Source organism: Platalea leucorodia, assembly GCF_965183815.1.
Source record: "Platalea leucorodia genome assembly, chromosome: Z".
In the NCBI taxonomy this organism is placed as follows: Eukaryota; Metazoa; Chordata; class Aves; order Pelecaniformes; family Threskiornithidae; genus Platalea; species Platalea leucorodia.
The window spans coordinates 69869920-69897292 of record NC_138858.1 but is presented as its reverse complement, the minus strand read 5'-3'; positions in this window follow the sequence as shown (position 1 = coordinate 69897292).

The window sequence follows — 27373 nt, the reverse complement described above, 5'->3', positions numbered from 1 at the left end:
GAGAGTTCTCCTCATGAATAAGGACTTCCCCTCAGGCTGCATGGCAAACAGCTGGACCTGTACAAAAAAATTTATGAAAATCTTTCCAAGATGCTGGAACACTATCCTGAATTACAGTTGCTGCAGATACTGCCTTTCACCCCTTGCTTTCTGTTTAATTAGCCCTACTGAGATGTAGAGTTCATTAACCCAGGCAGAGCACAGTGTTAATATGCTGCCTTGTGATATGTGGGCACATAATTGAGGAAAGAAAAAGTTTCCCTTTTCTCCCTAAAACTGAGTTCTCTGAGTTGTTCATCTTCCACCATGAATTATAACTAGGGAAGACCAAGGAACGTAATGCCATCAGAAGAAGAGTGAATCCTTTTGGCAGAGGCAGGGACAAAAATATTGCCCTTTTCCCTAAATCCAATAGGCCATTTAAAGGGAAAAAGGCAACTGCACAGTTCTTTTCACTGAAAGAACATATTTATTCTTTTTTTACTTCTATTTGTGCTTGAAAATGCTGATTTACACACATTTGTTAGACCAGGAGATGTTTATTTATCTATATATGGCAGGTGTAAGGACCACAGCAGGTCAGAGCCCCATTCTGTTAAGCACTATTTAAACTGATAGCAAACAACGTCCCCCTCCCTGAAGTCATTAGAGTCGAAAATAAATGTTAATAGAATAACCTTCTAAATACAATTTATGTGCAGCAACTCAAAGCGTTCTATTTTAAGAGAGACATATGGGAAGGAGAAGATTGCTAATAAGGTTACATCTACACACAAAGTTGCAGGAAGAGATGCATTTTCCCCACTCGTGCTCTCAGCTGGATGTTAGTCAGCTCTGGCCTGGAGTAACCAGGTCATGTCAGCATAGTGCTGTGGTGGTGGCAAAACCATTCAGCTCTTAGCAGGACTTGTTGGCCCTGGAGCTACCAAGTTTGTACTATGCAATGACAAGAGCAAGGCCACTCGGAGCATTGAAGAGAACTGAAATGGGAGATATGCATGTAAAGGCAGATGCCAGTAAAAGGGTTACCGCAATACTGCTTTAATAGGAGCATTCTTAATGACACAGGACCCTTCAACCTGTTGCTGACCTTGCAACTGCATGCCTCAAAGCTGTATTAGCCCTTTGTTCTTGGTTCTCTTTCGTAGAAAGACAATATTCCTCTGTAGACAAAGATTCAGAAACAGACATCAAAATAAGTTGTCTCTCATTTGGCTTAGTTGAGTGATGCTTTTAGAGTAGGACCTGTCTCTACATTTACCATCTTTTATTAAGACTAGATCCACACAAGGTGTTATAAGTGTGATAAATGTCAAAATAACCAAGCTTGGGATTGTGCAGCAGCTATACCATACTTTTTTAGAAGGAAGTGTGAGAATGGATGTGATGGTCATTAAGGACAAGTTGCAGTGTCTCAGCTCTCCATCACTGTTCATCCTTCTCCAGTTTTGATTACAGACATGAAAAAAACAAAATCAAGCCAAAAAAGCATAGGAAATGTTCAGCATATAGAAAGAAGCAATTGGACTCACTACAGGTGACAGTATCCTGTGGAGATCAAACACTCAAGAAATTTGCTACAAAGAAATTTGCTCCCATGGGGTCAGCAGTGCAGTATCATCATATGATTATTATCGAGATATGTAGTGAATTGAAATCTAAGCTATGCTGAGCTACCTTTGCTTAATTAAAAATCTGTTTGAATAGCCTAAGATCAAAGCTAATCCCAGCCTTGCAGTTTGCTGAATTTGCATCCTCACCTTAGGGGAAAAAAAAAGGGGGAGTGTGAGGGGCAGTGGAAAAACGGAAAGCAATAATTCTGATGGAAAAGGAAGATAGTATACACAGGTCAGATACTTCTCCTCTTTTCTCACTCCCAAAAAGTAGATGCCTGCACGTCAAGAAGAGAAGAGAAGAGAAGAGAAGAGAAGAGAAGAGAAGAGAAGAGAAGAGAAGAGAAGAGAAGAGAAGAGAAGAGAAGAGAAGAGGAGAGGAGAGGAGAGGAGAGGAGAGCAGAGCAGAGCAGAGCAGAGCAGAGAAGAGAAGAGAAGAGAAGAGAAGAGAAGAGAAGAGAAGAGAAGAGAAGAGAAGAGAAGAGAATAGTTCAGTTGGAAGGGACTTACAACAGTCATCTAGTCCAACTGCCTGACCAATTCTGGGCCGATCAAAAGTTAAAGCATGTTATTAAGGGTATTGTCCAAATGCCTCTTAAACACTGGCAGGCCTGGGACATCGATCACCTTTCTAGGAAGCCTGTTCCACTGTTTGACCACCCTCTTGGTAAAGAAGTATTTCCTAGTGTCCAGTCTAAACCTCCCCTGGCCCAGCTTTGAACCATTCCCACATCCTGGATACCAAGAAGAGCTCAGCACCTCCCTCTCCACCTCCCCTCCTCAAGAAGCTGTAGAGAGCAATGATTTTGCCCTTCAGCCTCCTTTTCTCCAAACCAGACAAATCCAGAGTCCTCAGCCACTCCTCACAGACATTCCTTCCAGCCCTTTCACCAGCTTTGTTGCCTGCTTCTGGACACATTCGAGTACCTTCACATCCTTCTTAAATTGTGGGGCCCAGAACTGCACACAGTACTCAAGGTGGGACAGCACCAATGCTGAATACAGCAGGATAATCACCTCTTTTGACCAGTTGGCTGTACTGTGTTTGAAGCACCTCAGGATGCAGTTTGCCTTCTTGGCTGCCAGGGCACACTGCTGCCTGATATTAAGCCTGGTGTCAACCAGCACGCCCAGATCCCTTTCTGCAGGGCTGGTGTCCAAACACTCCTGTCCTTATTTATACTTGTGCCAAGTGTTAATCCATTCCAGTTGCAGAATCTGGCATCAGGACTTGTTAAATTTCATCCCATTAATCATTGCCCAATGCTCCAATCTGTCTACATCCCTCTGCAAGGCATCTTGTCCCTCAAGAGAGCCAACAGTACCTCCCAGTTTTTGGGATCATCAGCAAACTTGCTAATGGTGCAATGCTAATGGTGCATTCAACTCCTGCATCCAGATTGTTGATAAATGTATTGAACAGCACTAGCCCTAGAACTGAACCCTGAGGAACGCTGCTGGTGACCTGTCACCAGCCAGATGTAGCCCCATTCACTATAACCCTTTGAGATCTGTCCTTCATCCAGTTCTTCACCCAGCACACCGCAAACCCACTCATCCCACATTTGGACAATTAGTCCAGAAGGATGCTGTGAGGGACAATATCAAAAGTCTTGCTAAAATCCAGAAAAACTACATCCACTGCCTTCCCTTCATGCAGGTGGGTGACCTTGTCATAGAAGGACATCAAATTAATTAAACAGGACTTTCCTTTTGTGAACCCATGTTGACTGTACTTGGTGATTGCATTACTCTTTAAATGCCTTTCAATAGTACCCAGTATAATCTTCTCCATAATTTTTCCAGGAACTGAAGTTAAACTAAGAGATTTGTAGTTTCCTGGGTCTTCCCTCAACCCTTCTTGTAAATTGAAATAACATTGGCTATCTTCCAGTCAGCAGGGACCTCCCCAGGCTCCCAAGACCTTTGGTAGATGATCGAGAGGGGACCTGCCATAACATCCGCTAGCTCCTTCAGTACCCTGGGATAAATCCCATCAGACCCCATGGACTTGTGAACATTCAGCTGATGCAGCTGGGCCCTTACAATATCAATATCCACAAATGGAAAGTCACTGTTCCTGTGCTAGTGTTCTTCCAACTCAGGGGACTGGGCAGCCCAAAGTTATCAGTATTATTAAAGACTGGGGCAAAAAAAGCATTGAATGCTTCTGCTTCTGTCTAGACAGAAGAGGATGTGGGGCAACCTTGACTGAAAAGTATAGAGGAAGCTGGAAAGCAAAGAACAAACAGATGGATTACCCATCTCTTTTCCAGGTTCCTCCTCTACTTAACCCATCATCCTTGTCTGAAATTCTTCCTTTGGAAAATGAAAAACCTCTTTACTGCTTTGGGGAGTATCTCTCTCTCTTTCCTGTCATTTATCTACTTCTTTTCTTCTTAACCCTCCTCTTACTCCTGTGATACCTTTTAAGTTGAGGAGTCTGCAGAGCTGACTGTATTAACACTGGGTTAAAGTTGCCTTAGAGATATTTTATATCTGTCCAATGGTGACAGACTGTTCCCTGTGACCTGAATGTCCCTGCTCCCTTGAGCTGCAAGTACAGAGAGGTCTGGGAATGGTCCTATGAGTTATATATCAAAAGCAAACTATTTAATCCTGATTTAGGAGCAGATGGGCAGATGGTTGTATTTCAATTAGGTCAGCAGTAGAAAGTTGAGCACTTAGGCATAAATAGAGACCCACACTACCTGTCAGTGTCAGTGCTGACCACTCTTTTGGGAAGTCAACTAAATCCCATCCGAAGGCATGGGGAAATATCACTAATGACTTAGCTGAGGTTTGCATCAGGCAACCTAATTCTGACATGTTCTTTCACACAGTAAAAGATACCATTGTCTTTCAGACATCATGTTGCCTGGTACACCTCCAAATGCTAGGAGAAATATTGAAGCAGAAAATCCAAGTTCACCAAGTGTAGCAACAAAAGAGAAAGCTTGGTGCATTTTCACTGTTGTGTGAATTTACCACTGAGATCATTACGTCAGAGACAGTTTGCAGGTATCTGGCTACATTTTTTTGCTAAGGCAGATGTGGCTGTATCCTTAGGTTTATATTAACTCTGAATTTCTTCCTCAGAGGCTTAGCCAAAACAGGCTGTAACTTTCCCTGTTTTTCAAAAATTTGGGGTCAAACCCAGGCAACTAATCATTTATGTGCACGTGATCACCTAATTTGGTCATGTAATCATAAGCTTACTTTTTCTCATACTTAAAATTTTCACAGATCTAAGGCCAGCAATTTCAGTTAGACAAATGAGGTCTTGCTGTCACAAAGAGTATTCATGATTAACAAAGACATACCTTCTTTCAAAATTACATTGTGACTTCGACTTTCGTATGGCTACAAGAGTCAAGAGTTCAAAGAAGCAATGAAGCCTTTTAGGCATTGCTAACCTTTTAGTAATCCAGTCACTCGTTTTAGTCATAACGGATTCATTTTAACTTTGCATCTTTCAGGCTGCCAGACAACTCCACCCTCAATCATCTTGAATACTAAACCAGATTAAAGCTATAACATAAAGAACACAGCAATGCATAATTATTTAAAATGGCCACATTCAATTTGAACAATTCACAGCAACAATATGAAATCAAGAGACTTCAATTAAACTGTTATACATCGTTTTCATTTCCAACATGTTACAGCAAAAACCAACAAAGCAGCAAGAGATACTGAACAAGGTAAGTAATTACTGAGCTGCTTCAAACCCATGTTAAAAAACCAAAACCAAAACCAAAACCAACCAACCAAACAAAAGCTTAATGCTGATGTTTCATAGTAACTACCTACCTAAGTAAAGAAAAGGCAAATAACCATTACATACACAGAATACACAAAACAGTGTAAGATGGATTGGGCTGGATTTTTTCAAAATACAAGGATAGCTGGATGTTAAAAGATGACATATCTGACTTATTATAATTTGCTTCTCGTGAATGTAACCCTCAGAAAAACATCTACTTTGTTTTACATGAGCACTTTCAAAGAAATGAAGTAGGGACAAACCCTGAAACATCCTTGCCAGAACCTCTGCATTTCAGGGTGTTTTCATGCTCCACATAACAAACCATTTTACCTCTTTTCTACTGCAGTGTGCAGAAACACATGCATTAGTGGCTTCAAGAAAGCAGTCTTTACTATCCTGAACACAATAGTTAGGCCCCCTGTGTAACATTCTTTTGCTGACTTGCTATTCTGCACCCTGTTATTCAACTTTTGATGCTTTCAGCTGTTTTGTGTGATATGTACAGAGCAGGGCTTTTTCAAGGCCAGATACATTAGTTAGATAGCCATCCTTCTTGCTGGTGGTACAAGTGTCACAATTTCTTTCTCCTATAATACTTTTAATTCATTAAGGCAGTTATGACAGGAAGCTTCCTCTCAGCATCAAGGACAGAAAGACAGACTTGACTTTATCATGCCCATGAGAATAGATTCTGAAGTCTCAGAATCACACCATATATTTATATATATATATATATATATATATATATATATAAAAATACACAGACACATTTATCTTGTGTGATGCAGATTCTGACCTAGCTCTTCCTGTGCACTCCAGGCCTTGAGTTAGTGCTATTTTGACCTAAGTTTTTTGTGAGCAGGGATGATCCACAATGGTGAGAGAGTGCTTAACACTGAATTCATTAAGTGGTCTCAGTTACTGAAGTTAAGCACACAAACAAATGATTTACCTAAGCTGGCAATGCAACTTTGATTAAATGTCTTGTCTTTGAGTGATTTGGAGTGAGTATATAACTAAAAAATTCCATGTCCATTTACAAGGCAGATAAATAGGTATCATTATCTAAAATATTGAACTGCTTTAGGAAGGTTTAAGAACACAGCATAGCACAAAGTTAGATACCTAATGTTATGTTTTTCTCTATGCAATCTACTCTGAGAGGTAAAAGTTACTAGCAGCACTCAGTGATACACACTTTCAAAATGAACCCTTTTTGCATGATGAGAGTAATAGGCAGATTAAGGTGCTGAACTTTAGGTTACCAATTTCATTGCCAGGTGATTTATTCCAAGCCAGAGCAGAAAGAGACAGAGCCAAATGAGAACACCATAGAGAAACAGCTGGGTTCCCACCACAGTGCTGCTGTCATTACACCAGATTTTCTTTCCTGGTCTCTAACAAACAGAATTACAGATACTCACCCATTTTAAAATTCTGAGAAAGGAAAATGAATTTATATTTGCAAGTCAAATGCAGGTGAATATTTTAGAAGCCATGTCTGTGATGAAAAAGCCTTATTAATTTTTCTGCAATATATATATGCAATGAGAAAGTCACCTTCAGGAAGACAACTTGTGATTTGCTTAAAATCATACTGGCTTACACACTGTGAAAATAAAATGTTTTCTGTTTCTCAGTAGTTTGCTTTTCTCCATCTCATTCTTGTTCTCTTTTTATATGGAAATCACATTATAATCAATAGGCAATGGCATTTCCACAGTCACACTACAGAGAATGTGTTTGAAGCGTACACAAAAAAACTCACACATATTGGGCAATATAAGTACAGCAATATCTTGCTATCAAGATAGTGAAAATAGGCTTAATTCTTACATCTGCTATGTGGATTTTTGGAAGTGCTGTAGCAAGCTACTGGGCTAACAAAGTCTTCTAGGGGTTTGCTACTGGGTTACCCACCTGGCTCAGAAACTGAGCAGTTCCAGGCTATGCCCCTCTTAGCATGCACTGTACACATCTGGAAATGAGGATCCATGGCCATAATTTTCCAGCTACTGTAACCTTTTAAATAGGCCCTTGAAAGAAAAGACATTCAAGAAACAAATTTCTCTGACATAATGTAGCAAGCGTTCCTATTCATCTTGGTATTTTTGCTCTGCTTTGTCTTCATGTTCCACATCAACTCAAGCAGACTTAAAAACCAGTAGCTATATCCCAATTTCATACATTTTAATCTTGAAACAGAAAAGACTTTGTTACTTCAGCTGTGATCTGAAAATGAGACAGAATGCATTTCTTAGAACTCCAGTTACAAAGACCTTTGGTCAAAGGTAACAATCAGGATTTTTAAAGTGATTTGACCTTAAGCCTATGAGGGAAGGAAATGCTCTTAAAAAGATTTTTTTGAACTCGCTTTTCCCTTCAGTTGCAATGTTTCAGCACTAGTAAAAATAAATGAGTATTTATGCAATTTTCTTCACCCAAGTATTCAGGCATTCATGAAACTGATACTATTAATCTATTCATCTTAAGGATTAGACAGATGAAACAATTTTCCAGTGATGTTGTAGAAACCTGGTATTATTTCCATTTCCATCTCTTTGAGTACATTGCCTTCTGTGCTTCTGGAGGTAATGCTGCAGATTTCACCACATTGCACCTCCATTCCTTGCATGAATTCAGAATTCATACATCCCCTGCCCCTTTTATTGACTCCTCTCTGCGCATGTAACACCAGCGCGGCACATCCTTGCTGGAGCCTGTACAGTAACAGGACATTTTTCTCTGAAAATGTAGCATTGTGTCTTGGTGACAAAAAGGAAAGTGAAGTGAACATCACTGAGAAATGGTCTGTCTATAGCACCTGTGGCCAGTGGGATCCATAAGACATCTTTGTGAATCTAGGCTTAGCCCAGAGCTTTATCATTGCTATTAAAGTCAAACAGATTTTTCACATCTCTGTGTGCTAGCCAGGTAATAAAATTCTGTTTTAATTGGCGCAATTACTCCATGAAAAATGGTACAATAAAATGCCACTAGTTCCTTTGCTTTTTGTGGGTTTTATATCAACAGACTAATAAGTTTATTTCCTTTTCTTATTATCACAGAAAAATTGAAAGCTAAAAGTAAAAAAGTTAACATTGCAAAGTTTCCAAAGTATTAAAAACCTGAGATTTCTCAAGTGCCATTGAGGGCACAATTGCAAAGTAACAGGATTGCATAAGTGAAAATTTGTCTGGAGACTTGTTACAGCACTAAAAAACCACAACCACACAGTTTTCCTTTCCAAACTGATTTTCAGATTGACAAAAATGAGCATTTGTGTACCTGAAAGCTAGCTATGTATCACCTGCAAATAACAGACCAGTATCGAGTTTCATACTGTATTTGCAAGATTGCATTTCCTAACATCAATGAAAGATATTTATGTTGGTGTAAGGCTGTTTTTCCCCATTTTGTCTTCCTGAGAATTGTCTTACATACATTTCTCTAACTTCTCCCTTATTTAAAGAGTCACTCCTGGAAGAATGTTTTATTGTATTTTTGTCACATACTTTTCCTGCTTCTTATTATGAATTGTTTGAGTTCTTTTTTTCTTTTGATACCTGCAACTTTTTTTTAAAGACTAGTACTGCTGAGAGTCTCAGAAAGCTTTCTTTTTTGTTATTGAGCATGCTGTCACTGGCCTGGACAATTATCTGACCCTGATCAGAAAGGAGGCTAACCAACAATACACTAAGACCTTGACCCAGAGAAGAAAAAGCAAGAAAAGTTCTTTCAGTTTAAGAGAAGGGTATGTACACATACATCGACTTGGAAAAGTTCTTAATTAATAATTCCAGAGTAAAAATGGGTAGAGAAACCTACTTGAAAGCTCTACAGAATGAAGTCTGCCATCTACACAAAACAAAGTAACTTGTAATTTTAATGGAGCTTAACAAAAGAACAAGAACACTGGGTTGATATTTGTCATTTTTCACCTCCTCCCGCACAAAGCTAAGAGGATTTGAGGCCTGTGTCAGCATTACATCCCTAATTTCACCTTCTGATGATGCCGTGGGGTGACAATCCAAGCATATTTCTGAGAGCTTTTAGAGAATGACTTTCAGGGCATAACACCAGTTTTAATTACAGTTCTTATAGCATGATAATAAGGACAATTTCCCTAACTTGAAACATTACTGAGGAGTCCCTGCAGATTACTTTTTTGTTCAACTAGCATGGGTGGCTCCCCTGATCTTTCAGTGCAAGCCCTGATAAGCACTGACCTGTGAGTTGCTGATTGGTTCCATTTCGTAAAACCATAAATCAGCTCTGAAAACAGGCCCCAGCTCAGTGAGATTTAAATGAGATTCACTAAAGAGAAAGATAATGATAGATAGATGGAAGACAAAGATAATAATAGTTTTCCAACAATGTTACAAAAGGACTTAGAAACCATTAAGGTGATCGTTCTTAAAGTGGTTTGCAGAAAGCCCACATCTGTGTTATAACTGCTCATTGCAACACAAATTGCTTATAAAAATAATACTTTGCATTTTGATAATTTGCTAATTGAAGAATCCCTTCATTCTTTAAGAATATAAATTACAGCTTGATGCTATGTGCCTTGTTAAATAACAGATGTTTGGAGGACAGTTACTTAACAGAAACTCTTTTTTTAATCTCACTTAACTCTTACATAAGAAAGCTTACGATCTTAATGTACTCAAATGCTAAAATTCTATAAAAGTCCTTCATCTGCTACTATGACAAATTGTTCATCAGCATGTAATAATAATTTTAGTCTAAGCATAAAGTAAGCTAGTTTTTTGACTGCATTGACTCAGTATGTTTAATCATATAATTTCTTAGGTTTCAGGTTTCACAATGTGGCACTAATTGTTCTGAAATAGCTTCATTTTAATTGCTGGCATTTCTGTTTTAATGTTAAATCAAACCATATTTCCATTAATACAAATAGTAGCTGGGTGGAAGACAATGGGACATCTCACCTCAATTAGGTGAGAAAAAATTTATCTGGAGAAAGACAATACAATTATAACAAAATAACTTTTATGAGGTACTTTAATTTCAGATATTACATCACACATATTGTGCCTGATTTAATGTGCCAACTAAGATTTTATCATTCATCTTAAATTGAATACGTTAATGACAAAAATAAGATACGATTCCACGTACACAATTGGTCTTACCGACCAATTCCTGCATGCCAGGCTGAACAAAATATATAATCAAACTCCATAATTTTAATAACAAAAGAACATTCTGGTTAGTTTGACTTCTGTGTTGTAGCCTGATGAAATTACAATTTCTCCCTGCAGGTACTGTAGAAGTGAAACCATGTTGCCCACTTATCTTGTAATGATGGAATAAGTTACATAACAAAGAAAGGGAGGTGAGATCCCAAACACAGACAGTTTTTGATCTTGATATCTGGAGTAGAAATTTTGAACATCTGGCAGTGTCCGATACTTCGTATAGTATGAACTTCCCCTAGGATTTATATTTTTGCTGTATTATATTACTTCAATATCAGATAATTTTTATTGCATGTTATGTTTAATGTGTTTAAACATATTTACAATAAGTATTAGAGATGACTGAAAATTTTAGATATTTTCCCATCAGATGATACCATTCTATCAGAAGCATAACTTTCTACAGCCTGTTATTATTCAGATTAAGTACTTTATAGAAGGAAAAAAATAAAAGAAACAAAGCAATTCAGTGAGATCAACTTTTTTCAACCTTAAGGGAGTGAAACGCTTTGACTTTTTTCCACGTTCTGCAATCACTTCAATGTTTTTACATTAAATTAGTCCAAATAAGCTGTCACTGATGATTTATAACATAAAAATGATTTTTTTTTTTTTTTAAACTACATTTAAAGAATAATTTGCCAAAGTTTGGGGTGGTTCTCCTATTTTGCATGAAAGTGATTTTTGTGTTTTAAAATAGTCTGTGTAATAGAAATAAAAGCTTCAGCCTATATTGACAGAGTACAAAACATGAACCCAGTGATAAGATCTCAGTATTGCAAAGATCATTGAGATTAAGTAATTTTCATGGGGCAAGAAAGCAAGGGAAGCATTCTGGGAGGAGTGATATATAGAGGGCAGAGTGACATCCTTGTTATTCATCCAGTTTTCATCTCCCTTTAAGAACAGCCTCCAGTTGTTCTGTTGTGATCCATACTCATTTAGTTTGGACTTTGTGTTTATAGTATTTCAAAGGGAATTAAAAATTAATAGAGATTAATAGCAGTGGCTTCTAACTGTTTTTCCTTAGCATACAAGAAATGAGGGCTTATTTTCCTCTCTAAGGTGGTCTTCCATATTCCATCCACACTTCAGTTACAGGCACCTGAGGCAGTGCAGAAAGGTCTCCTGGAAACAACGTGCATAAAAGTTTCTGCATTTCCCTTTCCAGAAGTTCAGGGCTTTTCTAGCACATTATGCTCCTCTCTATGCCACATAGCAGAGGGATGCATGTGGACTGTTCAGTTTATGTTGATGCAGAATTCATCACTGGTTTCTGGAGGTAGTCTGCTATCTGTGTGATGAGGGGAAAAAACATCCAGCAGTCTGGTATATAAGAAATTTCAGTGTTGTTCTACTGGTATAAATCAACATACATAAACTGAAGTGCTAAAGAAATACTGCAGAAGGGGCAAATTTCCCCATTTTAGAGCTAAGACAGAATGAATTGTAAATATTAGTCTCCTTTAACTTTTATTGATTCAAAACGGAAGGCATACAAATCTGAAGGCAGAATAACACAGCTTTATTTGTTCATTTTTTTTACTCAAAATTTCGCATAAAAAAAAACGCTTTACCATGCTCTATTCTCTGGTTCCTTGCATTAAAAATGAATGTTCTCTCACTTTAGGGGCCAAGAGGATAAATCAGAGGGATGAATTCAACATTACACATAAACAGATTCCTAACCTCCACTTGGAAAGTGGCTCCCTGTGTAGAGGAGAACTAAAGCAATGTAAAACTTTAATGTGCACATGCTGATGCCTTTCAGAAAAAGTGCAGGTGGGAGCTGCCTTGCTAAGAATAATAGAAGCACGAGGGTTCAGAAGTCATATTTAATCAAAACTAATGTCAGCATATGCTTTTAGCAAACAGGGCATCTGAAAGATGGAGCTTCAAAGTTCAAGTTATTTCTATTTCATTGGGGGAGAAAAAAGTAACAGGACATTAGGCATAAGAAAAGTTTTGCATGTTCAAGTTATTCATTGAACACACACCAACCAAAAACATATTAATCTCATGCTACATTTTCCAGAAAGACAGTCTATCAGAATACTACAATAAAAAAACAAGGAGAATATAGTTGGAAATGCAATATATACGTCAATACTACAGCACTTAATGATGCTATAAAGTTTCTCTTTTTTTAAAATATTGATTTAAAAATATGAACTCATGAACAAAAAATAGAAGAGAATAAAAAAATCATTGCTGTGTTAATTATAGCAAATACCATTATGGAGCTGAGTGAAGTAATTATGCCTATTCTTAGGTTCCACTAAGCAAGAGTATATTGATGAGAGTATTCCATTTATCAATCAAAATTAAGGACTCAAACAGTTCATGAGCATCTACCTGATTTTTCAAGCTGCTGCACTTTTATTATAGGGAAGGAAAACTTTAGTAAGCTGCTTAACTTTATCATTGTTCCCCTGCTTACATATAAAAGAATGGAAAATTTAAAAGTCCAGTCATATACGACAATAATTTGCACACCTCTCTGATGTCACATACAAATTTTCCTAATATTGCCATTTGGCCTGGTGTCCTGTGGAAGTATTTGGTGGCTGATGTTAGGGTTTGCTTTCCAGAATTAGTGAAATACAAGCATGAGAAGGAATCAATAGTACTGAAGTGAGGCACTGCAGTTTTCAAAGTTTATTTCAGATATGTAAAATGGTATTACCTCTTTTCAGTCATATGATGTAATTGTTATTTAATCTGTAGTAATTTTAGCCATAGTTTGATAACACAACAGCTGTACTATCTCAGTCCAAAAGTTCATATTGGCCAGTTTCCTGCCTCTAGCTGCATCTGTGGGCAAATGTCTTAGAAAGAATGAGAAAGGGCAAACCATATGATTCTTCTTCCTAATGCAACTTGCTTTGAACTTCAACAATATTCAGCGCAGAGGACTGCCTGAGTCATTAGGGGTACATATATTTTGTAACCATATGTGGATCCTTTTAAATGGATTTCTCTTCCAAGAACTTGTCCAGTCTGCCTTTTCATTCCTTCATGTGAACACTAAGCCCCTACAACAAACTTTGCCAGAGAGCACAGCTTGCTATCTGTTTGATTAGGAGCCACCTTCTTCAGTTGTTTTGAACTAGCCTCCTACTAGCATGTCCTGGAGATGGTGAGAAAATCAATTCACTTCCTCCATGACATGATGATTTGTGGACCTGTCTCCTGAAATCCTTCTAATCCCAGTTGGAGAGTCCTAGTTTACTCAGCCAGACCCAATACAGAAGCTGCTTGGTACCTTTGATCTTCCTTGTCCCTTTCTGAAGTCTCCCCACTTCTACTATATCTTCTATTGTTTCTTTGTTTTTAAGATGAGATCAGAACTATACACACTATTGAAGAAACAGCTGGCAAAATGAAGTCCTCTGTTTTGCTTAATTCTTTCCTAACAATTTCCAACCTTTCATTTGTTTTCAATTTCAAAGTTTTTTTGATCTTGAGTCTGACATTTTCATGGAACTATACAGCATTTAGTATCTGTAAATATACATTTTGAAAATTATCTCCATGCTACAGTAAAGTTTAGATTTGTTTTGAGCATTCCATTATTCTATGTTAGACAGCATGTCGTAAGACTGTCACAACATTTGAGCACCACTTCATCAGTGTATCTGTGCTTATTAATCCCTCTCAGATGGAGAACAAAAGCATATAGATAGTAGGTGAGTCACACACAGTGTTTTTGCAATGGCATGCAAGATCAACATCGGATCTCTATTCTGCTGTCATATTACTTTAATTCAACATTTTCTTTCTTAGCCCATCTAGAACATCACCAGGCTTGACAAGGCTTAGCAGCTAAATGGCTATACTGTTTTTAAGTTTTATGGAGCTATGCAAATTGTATGCTGCTTTGCCTGCTTCCCTCAAAACAGCTAAGTAGTCCCAGGAAAGCCTAGGAGGCCCATGAAAGATAACCATTTTAACATGCTTTTCCCCAATATTTGAGCATTTATAATAGCATTCACTCATTATGTGATAAGTTGGAGATTTTCTCCACCCAACATCCCAGACTACCTGCCCTCCCACCCTCAGCACCGGAGTCAAATTACAAAGAAGTGATGTACACAATATCCTTCAGAGACTGCATATGAGCAAATCCCACCAATACATTGTTGGCACAATATTACCCTGTCCTCAAATAGATTATTTTCCGTACTACTCTTACACTTCATGCCAGGAGCAAGCAACTGATGAAACACTGGGATATAGCTAGGTTCTGAAGGTTTACAGGAAGTCTGTTTTCTGAGGACATGGACACTTTAATGAAGAGCATTTGCAGCTCCATAAATTTCAGAGCCCCAGTCATTGTCAAAACTTGTGGTTTTAAGTGCTAGATAAAAAAATAACTTCTTTCTTTCTAAAATGGGAAAAGATCTTGCATCTTGCATTTTCATCAAGATCTTGGGAAAAAGATTTCTCATCAAGTGCAATACTTGCATTTCTCTCAGGGTTTTCCACAAAATTTCTTGTGGGAGGATATTCCATGTTTCTTGGCTTTTTTCTGTTGGCCTTTCCTTTGCCTCCTGGAGGCAAAAAACAGTCCAGGAGGGGATTTTGTCTCTGCAAATTCAAGCAGAGGCTTCCTCTGCTGTCCAGAGGAAGGGGCATGGCTTACAGAAGGGGGTGAATTTAAAGATGTTTATTTCCATTCAGCAGATGCTGTGCTGATTTTAAAGATTCCTTTGATGTATTGCCAAAGAGACCTACTTTTAGGTTTTTAACCTTTCCCAAACTAGCTATTCTTGTCTTTCATGACTGTTGATTCCAGCAGACATTGCAGTAGCCAACACTGTAAGACTTCACACTAAATCAGCCCTAATCTTTTTGTCAGTCTAGCAGAATACACTTGAACAGTTATCCTGGAGCATCTCTTCTTTTATGCTCTAGTTATGAGCTTTCTAGGACAAGGACCATCCTTCTGTTCATGTTGTATGGCACCTCGCACAGAGGATTTTGGGTTCAATTGCAAGATGCCACGGTAAAAGGTGGATTAAACAGATGAGGGAAACATCTAGATACCCATCTGCCAAGTCAGGCTTTAAAACACATTTTCACATAATTTCTTACTTGTATTGAGATTTCTGAGATACATATTCTAAATTTGTCTTCAATTAGGTGAAAGCTTAGACTTTTGAGCATAAGATGGTAGTCTTTTTCCTCAGGTTTCTCTGCCTTTCTCTTTCTATTCATCCTCTTTTGAGGATATGGTTTAGTGGTGAACTTGACAGTAATAGGTTAATGGTTGGACTCGGTGATCTTAAAGGTCTTTTCCAACCTTAATGATTCTATGATTCTATGATTCTATGATTCTATGATTCCTTTCATGGATCTATACAAATTTGAGGTTAGCAACCCATTCTCTTCTAAATCAAGTATGTCTTGTCACATTCATTAGCTTGTATCATTCTTTCTGGACACCTTCAAGCAGGCAAAGGAATGGTTACTCACCTTAACTGCTAGTTTTATTTCACAGAAATACTACTTTAAGATAAAGCCTGTTTCAGAGGTTTCATACCGTGTTCAGTTTTCAAGCTTCTAATGCTAAAGATTAACTGACACGGCTAGAGCCATTCCAACATGAAGCTTTTATTTGATGTGATGTAGCAAAAAAAATTTAATCTATTTTTAATCACCTGTTGTTCTTGTAAGTAATCATAATTTAATTAGTCTTGATTTCAGACAGGGGATGTTGCCACATGAAATCCTATGGTTACATTTCCAATTAATAACATTTTCCTCAGAAGCCCTGAAATGCAGCATTTCACTATTCACTATTCAAAACTCTAAACTGTTTAAATTTCTCTCTAGAGCTGTATTGAAGACAATTTAATCATTCTTCATGTTAATGACATTAATTATTGTACATAGGAGTCTTTCTCTATGACATCTTAAGCAATGGTTCAAGTGTTAATATAAGAGTCTATTTTAAATCGGCTAGCAGATCAACCAATAAAGCATTTTTTATGAAGATACAGTCGTTGCTGTCTTAAATTCCTTTTCTTTTATGTAACTTTTAATTCCCCTGTAGTGCTTTCCTATGCAAGTTTTCTCTTTCCTAATCTACTGAACTGTCATTTATGATTAATCTTAAATTAATTTTATTACACACATCTCATGCTCTTGATAGAAGAGCAGTTCAGCATTTCACAGAATCATTGACAGTTTGTACTCAGCTCTATGGCTCTCTCAAATGAAGTCCTCTTCTTTTTTTATTGGGGAGACAAAATTAAAAAAGCCTCTCTGTTAGCTGGATTTTAATGCACATTAAAGCTTTTAATGTTCTATCTGCTCATTTAATTGCTTAGAAATTTAAGCTCTCCTGAGCTGAGCAAGCAGTCTACAGTGAACCCAAATTTCATATTCTTAACATATATGAAGTAATAGCTCAAGTCACACAAGCGATGGAGCAAAACGAGTTGAAAGGATGGGGGGATGCAAAATGTGATCTGCATCACTTTGGTTTGACAGATCTCTTTTGGGTAATGGCAACTCAGGGGCCTGGAAATGAAGGGCAGAAAACCTGAGCTACTTCTTGAGAGCTGAGGTAGCAGCCCACACCACACAGGCTTCTCCTACTGCTCAGGAAGCCTTGAGAAGCCAAGATAGCTGGTCTTGCTACCCCTGGGATCCAACAGCTCGGTAAAAATCGTCCCATCTGCAGAGCAGAATTTACACTCATTTTTCATCAAGGTATCACCTTTCTTTTTCAAAAAAGCAACTTTTTTAAAAATTAGCATAGATGGTTTTACTTCCTATATTTCCTATACTTTACTTCCTATATTTGAAATACTTTGTCCATGCTAATAGCATAGGAAATATTCTGAAAGGAGAAAAAAAGGGCTCTGAAAGCAAGTTTGGTATTTGCCTCTGCATATGAAACCCATTGATTAAAAGAAGCCAAACACATACCACCTCAGGTAATTCCAGTTCTAAAAGCCAGAATCCACAAGCCAGTGATTTCCTTAATGGACAAGTTTCAACATTTCTTGTGGGAACATCAGGCACTGGAGCACTAGTGAAACAAAATGCCACTTACAGTTTAAGAAAAATTACTGTCAGATGAATAATGGCTGCTCAAGGCACGTTATCTATTTCTGCAATTAGCAAAGAAATCCTGTTGTAAGACTCATTTAAAGCATCAATTTTACTGCCACAGGAAAGCAGTAATGTGTGTTAGTAGCATTTGACGGCACTGCTGTGCTGTAGTTAAAGGCCTGTCAGACTTACTGTTACAAGGTTTTATTTTGAGAATCTTGCAACTATTGGATACAAATTTTCTCCAGACAAAGACTGCATTCAAGATTTCCCCCTGGGAAGGAGTTTATTCTTGTAGAAAAGGAGTCAGTCGAAGGGGATTTTTCATTTTTAATGTTAAAAAGATTAAGATCCCAAACTTAGGCTGCAATAAATTAAGCAGATGTTCATATTCTTCATGAAGCAGTGGATATGAGATGTAATGACCAGACTCTGTCTCTCTCACAGCTATGTCCTGTACACTCATTGTATTGTCTCCCACCAGGTCACATGCTAATAGTGCTACGTATCTTAAGAGTCTGTTGAGAGGTCTTTCCATAGAGAAACTTGAATGAGAACTCAGTGAGTATATCTGTACTCTTCAGTAAAGCATGGACACATCTGCCTGAAAAAAATGTCCAGAACTACATTCTTTCTGAAGTAGTGGTAAAAAATCTTTCTCACTATGTATGTAAAATCTCTGATTCCCAGGGCATCTGCTCTAACATGACTGGTTTAACCTAGAAATGGGAATTGCCAGTATGTATGCACATTTCCATGCTGACAACTCCAACATTCACTGTGCCATAGAAAACGCATTGGGGTTGAAAACCTCCTGCCTGTTACTCACCTATGTGCATGAAAAGAGAAAACTTTGAATAAATGGACCTCATAACCAGAATAGACAGGACAGAGAAAAAGAGCACTGGACAGGGACATGACAGAAAATGCAGTTGCTAGTCCAATATCCCATATCTGTACCCAGCACTGTGCCTGGATTTCTGGATCCTAATATGATGAGCTACACCACCACCCTCCCTTCCTTCTCCTTAGTGTCTGCAGATCCAGGCCCACAGGACAGATGTCAGCATTCTTCCACCACATCCCTCATCTGTATGACATAAAGACCAGAGAGCCAGGGCATGCTCTTGCCACATCAAGTCAAAGCCATGAGGAGATCTACTGATCTACTAATCCAAAGATTCAACTTGAAAATCAATCTTCCCCTGAATAGAAAATTTGGAAGATCTTGCTATATTTTGTGTATGTGCATATTTGTTTAGAGACTTTCTGAGTAAAAAGAGGTCTCTGTGGCTTTTACCATAAGCTAGGATACAGATGTTAGCTTTGCAAAGACTACCTTTCGCACTTTTAATAGTATTTACTATATATCTGCAACATACATAGCTAGGCAATACTAAGCACTTTGCACTACCAGGGGACACTATCCAGACTACAAGGTCTCCTATGAGACAGTCCTGATGGAAAAGGAACATATTTACTTGACATTAAGTATCATAAATAAACCTTAATAATGTACAGAGAACAAAAAACTGATGGTTAGTAAAGTTTCCCTGCTGAGACAGAAGATTGCCTCTGAAGTATTTCTCTCTATACTGTATTTCTTGTGTAATCTGGCTCACCCTTTTTTTTTTGGAGTCTGCACTCAGCGAATTACATGCACTTCTGATTTCTTGCTGTAGTGGTTGAATTGGTGCTAAATAGCACACATTGTGCAAGCACATTGGTCTGAAGGAATGTGTTTGTGGGAGGCAAAGTGCGGCCCGGGCATAGAAGAGAGTGTGCAGCTGCATGGTTGCACAATATCCTCTTAGACATTAATAAGATGTGATGTGACTTTGCCTGGGAGAAAGTCTAACACAATGCAATGTTCCCATCTTATTAACTGACATTACATTTAGATTTTCATACAATGGTGTTCACTGGTCTGGCATCAGCAAACATTGCCTCATATTAATTTCAATACAAATCAGATATACAGTAAGAAGAAAATCTGTAATGGTACATTTTGCTCTCTTTAAACTAGATTTCTAGCATTACTCATTTTTTGTTTCCTGTTTAAAGGTATTACATCATATTCCACATGAACAGGTAAGTTAAAATCAATAGCAAAATATTTGTATATATTCCATACATACATTCTAGTGGAATTCTTTCTCTGTCCCACAGAAGAAAAAATAAAATGCTTGCTGTTATCCTATTAGTTCCACTTAGAAACTCTTGCTTGCAGAGTCCAAAATAATATTAAAATTTAAAACATTTTGTCACTTATTCTATGACTTGCAAACTGGTGTCACATTTGAATTTGAATTGAATTGCTAGTTGAATTTGGCACATTCTCATGGTAAAAGAAGGAGAAAGTATATAAGAGAAATTAATCCCTGAGGCAGAAGAGACAGTAAGTGTAAATTTAAGTGCTCTACCATGCTTTAGTTCATCTAGTGGAGGCCTGGGAAGAGAACAAGGGCATTGGAACAACAACAACCGTCTTTTAACTGTTCCATCTCTGTAGGGATGATGAAACCTAAACTGTATTTTCTCTCATAGTATGAATGCCCTGATTCCAGCCTTGTTTATGTGTTCCTTATAAGAAGAGACATTTAATAAATTGACTACAAAGAGAATCTGAAGTCACTTTTTTCCCTCCTCCTACCTTTGTGGATGGAAATCCTTGGTGTTTTGATGGTGTGACAGTGAAGTGGAGGGTGTCCAAGGCATAAATCTTCATTCTCCATCATACCCTAAATGTTGCCCTAAACCACACATTCCCTTTTTTCCTTCATTCCCGATATAGCTGGTATAAGACTCCGAGCTGTAATAACAACCGCAGGGCTCTGCACAAATTGCACATAAAGGACAGATGCTCAGTCCATTTAAACCCTAAGACCATACTTATTTCTCTAGGCTCCACTCTTTCACTGCTGCATTTTGCTCTGGCATCCAGGAGCAAGTGAAATTTTGCTTCTGGAAGCATCCAGTGGAGAGACTCTCCAGAGGACAGAGACCTCACAGGAGTCCTTTGCCCTGGGGCAAATGCTGCTGGCAAAATCTGTGTATCAGCACACAGGATGGCCCTGTATAAATATGCACACTTCCTTTGTGCAGGTCACAGTGTTACAGCTTTGACATGAAAGCAAAGTCAATATAGATGGAATATGAGAGGGTGTTTGACAGAGAGGTTGCCATCTCTCTACAGCCATAGCTGATTTGTTGAAATTCCTTGTCTGTGTATAGATGCAGATAGTGAAGTCACTTTAACCTTGTTTTTCTGTGGGTTAATAACAGTGGGTGTCTGTTGCTGCAGTTTTGTTTTCTGATTGTGTATTTTTTCCTTACAGGATTGGTTTTTTAACACCCCTTTCCCTGGCAGTAAGTTGATATACATTGTCAGATTTAGCTTCAGAGTCAGTCAAAAGAATAAATTGCTGGTTTGAATATGTACTTGTTTCAAAGATATTAATTTATTTTGTCACTGAAGAAGGTAAAATTAACTGTTGTAACTAAGACATTAGTCAAGAATTTGACTCTGAGCCTAGCTTTGTATTTGCATTAGAGTCACAAGCTTATCAGAAAAACAAGGTTACTGAAGTGTGAATTTGAAGACATATGAAAGTGACACCTGTTTATGTTCCGCCCCTCCAAGGCTCCCCATTCTTTTATTCTGTGAAGCCTTTCCAGTCCAGCAGCTTCTAAGAGCATTTAAAAATGTATTCTTCCTCGACAAGTGCTTCTGTTTACAGTACAGCTTTCAAGAGCTGACAGGTATGCCTTAGTGCACTAATTTATTTATCTTATTCACATGCAAAGCTGCACACAGCTTCTTGGTGATGTCTCAGGTTGAGAAGTGAAAGCACACCATAGCCAGTTAGTTACTGAATTTTGACATGGAGCCATCCATGTCAACTCCGCTTACAGCTCAGGGTCTCTGAGTAACTCTCCTGCTAAGTGCAGAACAGGGCCTAGGTGATTTATACACTCTTGTTGCAAAAGCAGTAATCAGCCTGGAGTTTGCTAAACCCTCTTTCTTGGAAAAGGGCATTTCAGAACACACCCTCAAAACACTTGTTTTGATAAAAAAGCAAGCTGACACCCTGGTGCTTGAAGTTTGTGAACCCCATAGGTAATTTTATAAAATATTTCTGAAATTAGCCAAGATAACAAGTTTTCTAAGAAATGTTCTAGAAAGTGGAATTTAAAATACTTAGTTTTTTTATATCATCACTGACCATAAAACAGAATATCAATCTTTCCATTAAAAACAGAGAAAGTAAAGCATGTGCTTTTCTATTTTTAAAACAATAAGATGGAAGTTAAGTTCTTCTTTTAGGATCTTAGACGCAACCAGTTCACCTTTTGTTATGGACTTATCCTGCCATTGCTTGGCTCCATTTCTCTTTCATTTATATGTTCACAGCCTTGCCTGATATTTATTCTGACAGCCTCTGTGTTAATAATAAAACTTAAAAATATTAGTAATCTTGATTGACTCATAGGTATAGAAATTTCAGAAAATGTCAACCATACTAGGGCTCCCATTCCAGATATTTCACTCTGCTCCTCAAAAACAAAGAAATCCCAAACAGCCATTATTAAATCTCCTCAGAAAGGCTGCATACAGAACATTCATAGGGAAAGTGAAATTCACAGTCAGGATATGTGTTTTGAAATGCTTTTTTCCTTGTTGTTCTCTGTAATAGTTCATGCATACACTTCCTCTCTAAAGGATAATAGTAAGAGGAGCTTAAAAACTCTTCAAAAAGCCAGTGAGACCCCCTGCCAAGACACAAAGCAATGCTCATGGAAAGTAAAACCGTTTATTTTATCCTCCTATCTTTCCCCACCTGATTTCACCCAGTAAAAGGAAGTGAAATGAAATAGGAAACAGTGAGAGCAAGATACCTAGTGCAGAGAACAAAGAAAAGCAAGCAGCAAAACATCTGAAGGAAGAGCTGATAAAAAAATAACTACCTCTCCTGAAATACCTCTGTCCAATTATTTCTATCTATCTAGTGTGTTCAGAGAGGTGTACTCATTTGTATTTAATGTTTTAGGTATGGTTTTGTGCTGTAACCACTGTAACAATGGACATGTTGTTTTCTCTTACTGATCATGGTTTCAGCTGTAATATATCCAATGACTAGGAATGCATCTTCAAGTGAATCTGGAGTTGCAGTATGTCCTTGTAAGCAAAATGATGGTGTGCCTCATAAACCAGAGAATGGAGGAAGGTCTGCAATGGACTCCGCAGTAGTGCTGTGAGACAATGCGCTATGATAACTAAATCTGTACAAATGAATGTTTGCCTAATTTTTAGGTAGGATTGCTGGCAAATCAAGAAAATCTACTAAGCCTATTTCTTTTCCCATTACCCCCATGAACTGAAAGTCTGAAAAATAATTGTAGAATTTCATACCAACATGAAATATTTTGTTCAATGTGGAACAAAATGTAATTTTTTTTTCCAAAGTGAGACAGAAGAGTCTGTTTACTACTTTCATTTTTACTTAACCGTTAGTTGCATGTGGGCTTGCCATGATTCAGTGCAAAACAAACTCAGTGATTTTTTTTTTTTTAAAGCCCCTTGCCAGAATCTGTCTCCCCTTTTCTTGTGGCTAACAGCATAAATTGTGCAAGGGGCAAAAAACGCTTGTCTCTGATGTAAAACCAGAACTTGGAAGAGCAACCTCCAGAAGTTGTCTGCCTGCATTTCCATGCAAGCTGGACAAGCATCCTCAGGGTGCAGAGTGCATCTATGCTGCTGTCTTGCTTCTTTCCACTGTCTCTGCCTGTGATACCAAAGGGCAACTAGCCAGGCTCAAGTCAACAGTAAGGTGGGCAAGATAAGCCCCCACTCAGTGTATACTATCCACCGAGTCCATTGACAACTGCTACAACCTATGCCTTCTTTCTTAGCAGGCATTGGAAATAGAGGACATGTAATACAGGGTATTTCTTGTGTCCTGTTTTTTTAAAAGATGGTCATGGCTTGTACACAATAATTCACTGTGTCAAACACAGGCAAGTCTGTTCACAAACTCTGCTCTAGCTCAACAGCTTCTTGCTGCAGTAAGTGTGACATGAACACAATGTCACAGTAAGATGAACGTTCAGTGCCCATAACTCAGGACCAGGACATTATTTTGCTCTAAAGAAACAGGGACCATTGCCTGCTCCTGTGGCCGTTCAGTCACCATGAAACAAAAGACTAATCTTTGAGAAAAAACAAGATTACTAAACTGATCTTTTCAGCCCTCATTTTTTGAAATTCCTGGTCTTCTTTACGCCCCAATATACATCTTCACCTGTTATTTCTCCTCCTCTTCTTTTTTCTCTGCTGTTTTCAAACAGTAAGCAAGATGTTGAGCAGAAAGTACATTTCACTGCTAGCAAGCAGCTTTGTATAGATTCTGGGGCCAATCCACCAAATATGTTTTCATCTCCTTCTTGATATATGTTGTTCTGTGCACCCTTGCCTGAGAGGCACTGTGTAAAAGTAAACAGCAGTGTAAGACATGAGACCACAAGACATTTGCAGAGGAGCAGCACCACCCCCGAGCACACAATTCCCTCCTTTGTTTTCTAAAGGCAATCAATCACGTGTCAGTGAAAAACCTCCCACCTTTCCTGATTTTTTTCATTTGTAGAATATATTAGTTAAATCTTCTACTTTGACAGCCAAAGGAAATCTCAGGCTGAAATGGTCCCAAATTGAAACACAAATTTGTCATACCCTTTTAATCCTATAATGCTTATCTCTTTTACCACCTTTGGGGTGTACAGACTTTCACTATCATCAAAGTCCCAAGCCCTCTCTCCTCTATTTCCCCATTATAATCCTATAAATAAACATTTGAAGAACAAAAATGACTAGTTTCTGTATGGGTGGGGGAAGGAGTTCCTGGGTGATTTTTGAAAGGACACCGCTAAGCTAATCACTCGCCTTGCAGACACGTGCCCATCTTTTCAGGCTTGCCAAAACTTTCTTTCATTTGTGTGCTTTCATTTTGTGTCAGATTAACCCAACAAAGTGACTTGACAGCCAGATTCAGATCCAAAATGGGCTTGTTTCATAGCCTGCAAGCTCAAATTATTTCTAAGCTTTTTCATATGTCAGCTGCTGTAAACATGTATGGAGATAACAGCAAATATCAGAGGTTTGGCTGAGCTGGCATTGCAGCTCTCAGCACTGCTTCCTGAAACATTCGAAGATATCTTAATAACACAACTTCTTCATCTTTTTCCTAAAAAAAATGGTTTAATGCCTTGCAGAGTGTTAAAAAAATCAAAAAGAAAAGACTTTCCTCTGTGATCACTGGCATGAAGCTGCTTTAAAGACGAAATGCTGATGGAGGATATTTAACAACTGTGAATCATTGGAAATTTCAAGTAGCAGTGTATGTTTCCAAACTTTTCTGTACACTTCATTTTTCACATAAGTTTCCTCTAAAATCCTGGTTCAAACGTATTTATTTCAGACACTATACAGAGGTGCGATGTCTAAATGGATATGCTGTGAGAGCTAACCAAGGGTCGAGGCCAGATGCTAGCATTTGGGAGCTCACTTTTTTCTGTTCACAGGGAATATTGATATGTTTTTGACCAAAATTAACTTATTTTTGTGCTGTAAACCTGGAACAAAGCAGGAAAGTTCATTCTCCAAAGAAAAAACCCAAAACTCTCTTTGGCTTCAGTGGTCTCTGGATTAGGCGCTAGCTTTTTTGTGACACCAATCATTTGCCAAAGAAAATCCTATACATGCAGTTAAACTGCCATGAGAAATCTGAATCATATTCTGTTATTCTTAGGCTCTGTAAAGCAGCAGATCTGAGATAAGAATTAAAATAATGGTACCAACTGCTTCTTTAAAATGCCTGTTTGTTGTAATTGAAAAGTCTGTGTCTGGAAAGTCTTACTTAATAAGTCATAACATTAACTTTAAATTCTAGCAGAGTTCTTCACAGATTGTTCACTTCCACACACGTGTGCACCTGCATGCATGGTGTCATCTGGGGTTATTTGTGCCTGAGTCAGACTATGAGTCAGGAAAACCAGGACTGTGTCTACACACTGTGACACCAGGTAACACTGCATTACATTAACCTGCAGTATATTTCAGGAAGAAGTGCAACCTAAAGCTTTGAGTTCAAATACCTCTTGGAGTTTTGTATTTCTCCTTTACTATGAATTATAAGCGAAGCTAATCCCAGAAAAGAGGAGAAACAAGATGTCATTTATTATACAATCTATCAAATTTCCAAACATATTCCTTTCCAAAAAACCTAAGAGTTCGATAGTTAGCTGCCACTGAAGAAAATCGTGTTAGTCAGGCCAAATACAACTTCTTCATACACATTTTTCATTGATCAAATGGAAAGAAACTACAGATGGTATTATGTCTGCATTCAGGATTTTTCTACAGAAACCTAAAAGGACATTCAGACAACGTCACTGATCTTATCAAGTATAATGCATAAACTTCCAAAGGAAGCATTGATGCTGTGAAAGTTTTCAATTTTCCTGAGCATATTATAATAATTTTCAAATTGTCAAAGTAAGAGGTGTTACATATTTTTATTAGAAAATTCTGTACCAAATGTGCTGTGTGTTTTTTCTGTTCAAAATCTTTAGCACCCCATCAAAGGCTGAAGTATTAGCAAATGCCAGAAATGATGTCACAGTAAACCCCACCTTGATTAAGAGTAGGAGTGCTTCAGCTGCAATGTCAGTTTAAATAAATGTATAAACATGATGGTGGGGCAAGATCTAAATTAGTCTCTAATTTCCAAAATGTTTATTCTCAATGAGGTTAAATCTATTTGAAATAAAGGTGATACTTAATTCTGAATAGTCAAGGGCTATAAAAAATGATGTGTTCCAGGTTTTAAAGACAGAAGTGGAATGTATATATAATAAAGCTGAATTTGTATTCTTCCTCTAAATACTTCTGTCTTCAGCACTTATCTCCATTTGAATGAAATAAAATTGGAATCTGGTATGTCAGACCAGATGTGTGTGGTGGTTCCTTTATTTTGAAGGGAAATGATTAGGAGAGGTTTTGAAAAGGTTGTGCTTTTTCATTTAAGAAAGCAAAGCTTACAAATGAATGCAATTTTAGAATTCTTGCAAACACAAGACTAAAGAGAGAAAAGATCACTAGGCTTAGGAATTTATTTATTCCCAAATTTTGTTAATACGAATTTCTTCCCCGGCATTTTGAAATGTTACCATCTGAAGAAGTTAAAATATATAAAGTGGAAAAAGTTAGCATCATGAGAATTTATAGTTATCCTTCGTTAGCCTTGTGCATTTCTAATTTCCAGCTCACTTTAATGGAAATGAACAGCATCACAACAGGCTCAAACTACATCCATGCAAAACCAGAGACATGACAGACTCTATTACTGTCAACAGGACACCTTCATAGTTCAGTGAGGGTCTTGGGACAGCAGTACAGTCCAAATATTACTTAGAAATTATATAAGTTCCCCTCTTGAGAGATAAGTTTGCAATGCCTTGAGTGGAAATCCTTAGGGGCTGTATCATAACTTTCATGTTTGTATTTCACTAAGCCTGGAAAGCCTTGTGATGTCAGACTCACAGTAAGGCATCTTCTGAGCTGGTCTTTTGGTAAGCTTTTATTGTTCTCAAACATATTAAAATCAAAGCTGAGGCTTCAGTACCAGCTGAAGACAGCTAACTGG